Source organism: Crinia signifera, chromosome 3, assembly GCF_055691185.1.
Source record: "Crinia signifera chromosome 3, ASM5569118v1, whole genome shotgun sequence".
In the NCBI taxonomy this organism is placed as follows: Eukaryota; Metazoa; Chordata; class Amphibia; order Anura; family Myobatrachidae; genus Crinia; species Crinia signifera.
The window spans coordinates 321,767,768-321,770,267 of NC_139219.1; the positions used below are offsets into that span (position 1 = coordinate 321,767,768).

The 2,500-nt window shown below is 41.6% G+C and overlaps 1 non-coding gene across 1 annotated transcript; it reads right to left on the reverse strand.

Annotated features, from left to right (window-relative positions):
• Positions 1 to 2,192: 2,192 nt before the first annotated feature.
• TRNAA-UGC (transfer RNA alanine (anticodon UGC)) lies at positions 2,193 to 2,264 on the reverse strand. Its single transcript has one exon. It is a non-coding gene; the product is annotated as a tRNA-Ala (tRNA).
• Between the last annotated feature and the right edge of the window lie 236 nt (positions 2,265 to 2,500).

Below are 2,500 nucleotides of genomic sequence, written 5' to 3' on the forward strand. Positions count from 1 at the left end.
TCTTAGAGCAGTGGTTCCCAAACTTTTTCAGCTCAAGGCACCCTTTGGGTCTCCAAGATTTTTTCAAGGCACCCTTAAGCCAAAATAATTACCAAACTGTCGTTTTAGAAGTGTAGTTGTGTCAAAATAATAAGATTAGTATTTAGATCAGGAAAAAAATACTTATTATAAGATAACTTGTTTGCAAAAAGAATGGTTGGGAGGTTACACCAACTGCCACTCTAAACACTGCACTCCATGAGGAAGGTGGAAAGCCCACCGAAACGGTATCGTCGACTGTGACATATTCCCTGGAAGCCTTATAAAGATGGGTGACTAAATTATTCCCCATGTTCGTTTTGAAACCTATATGGGTCAGCTGTCATGCTATGTATTGCCGATTTCTTTTTCATTAAATCTGCATATATAAAAAAAGTGTGCTGTCCTATATGTGTTGACACATGAGTTACTCTATATACAAATATACACATATACACACACACGTAGACATATACACATGTATATATATATATATATATATATATATCCGTGGGTGGGCGGCACTCAAAAAGACTGTTTATCATGCAGTAAAAAAGCCTTTATTTTTTTTACTGCATGATAAACAGTCTGTTTGAGTGCCGCCCACCCACGGATGTACATTGACTTGCTAGAGTCTTGGAGGGCACCGCAGCATGATTTGACCACAAAGTGGCGTGCCGGTCCCACCCATCTCTATCTATCTATTTATACACACAGTAGGCAAGCTTGGCACTCTGGACAAATTGGTCAGCTTCTGGGGTGCCTTCACAATATTGATACAGTCCACAGTTCCCCAAGGAACAAACAGAGCAGCACTCCACAGGTATAATATCATTAAGTTAACATGGTTAAAGGTGATACATTACGGAAGCCAAAGTTATCAACGTTTCATGGCCAGGGTGGCCATTTCCTCATGATGATGGCTAGCTGAAAAGAAAGGTGTCTGTGCAGGTATGTGTCACCTATACTACACCTATAACTTTGGCTGCCTTAATGTATCACCTTTAACCATATTAAATTAATGATATTATACCTATGGAGTGCCTCTCTGTTTGTTCCTTGGGAAACAGTGGACATTATGTATATATGTGTATGTATATATGTGTATATATATATATATATATGTATATATATATATATGTATATATGTGTATATATATATATGTATATGTGTGTGTGTATATGTATATATATATATATATATATATATATATGTGTGTGTGTGTGTATATATATGTATATATATATATATATATATATATATATATATATATATATATATGACACAGTATCACACAGCATTGTTTTAAGAAAGTACACTCAATTTTAAGAAGGTACAGTAAGCCATATTAAGGCCCTTACTTTGCTGCGGGCACTGCCAGCACAGAATCGCACAGCCTGTCAGTAGACTTGTGCACTGACAGGAGCCAGGAACTGGAGGACACTGCCGCCGAACAGACAGGACAGCTGAGTGCAGCATCAGGGATTCCACCTCCCGCTGCACCAATTGGTTAGTACTGGTGACGGACTTGCCCCACTACCAGTAATGCTCTGTGCTGTCTGAGGGTCCCGGCAGCGCAGTACAGGACAGGACAAGCGCCGACAGCAGAGTACTGTATGACAGTGACAGTGCCGCAGATCGGGGCGGCCCTGACCGTCTCCGCTTACTGGCCGGCCCGCTCGTATCGCAGGGGGGAAAAAAGACATGTGGAGGTCAGGCTCCATGTTAGAGCCAGCGGCCGCGGCACCCCAGTGACAGCGCCGCGGCACCCCAGGGAGCCGCGGCGCACAGTTTGGGAACCACTGTCTTAGAGTATGGAGCAATGATAATCATTATAACTTGCTAGAGGTTCAAAGACACCAGAGTGTCCACATCTGATAAGGATGCAAGTTAATGCCCATTCCACACTTTAGATTGCTGTAAGTCTTAACACGAGGCTGGTTTAGTATCAGAATCTCCTATTTTATATAATGAATGGCATTGATATTGATCAAGTGTTCAAAGTAGAGGACATTTTTATATTTAGTTTGATCAGCAGTATCATACCTTGGTAGAAAGACGCACAGGATGTATGCTATGACTGCCTACTGAGCATTGCAGAATAAGGCTTTTCAAGGCGTCTCTTTTGTAAAGGATGCATACAGTTAAGCAAGAATCTTGATTTTGCAAAAGATGGAGATGCCGGGGATTGAACCCGGGGCCTCATACATGCAAAGCATGCGCTCTACCACTGAGCTACATCCCCTGCGTTGAAAACGTTTCGTGAGCAACTGTAGATTTTCAGTGTACTAAGGATCTGCGGCTTTCCAGGGTTCTAATGGTGTCTCTTAGAGTATGGAGCAATGATAATCATTATAACTTGCTAGAGGTTCAAAGACACCAGAGTGTCCACATCTGATAAGGATGCAAGTTAATGCCCATTCCACACTTTAGATTGCTGTAAGTCTTAACACGAGGCTGGTTTAGTATCAGAATCTCCTA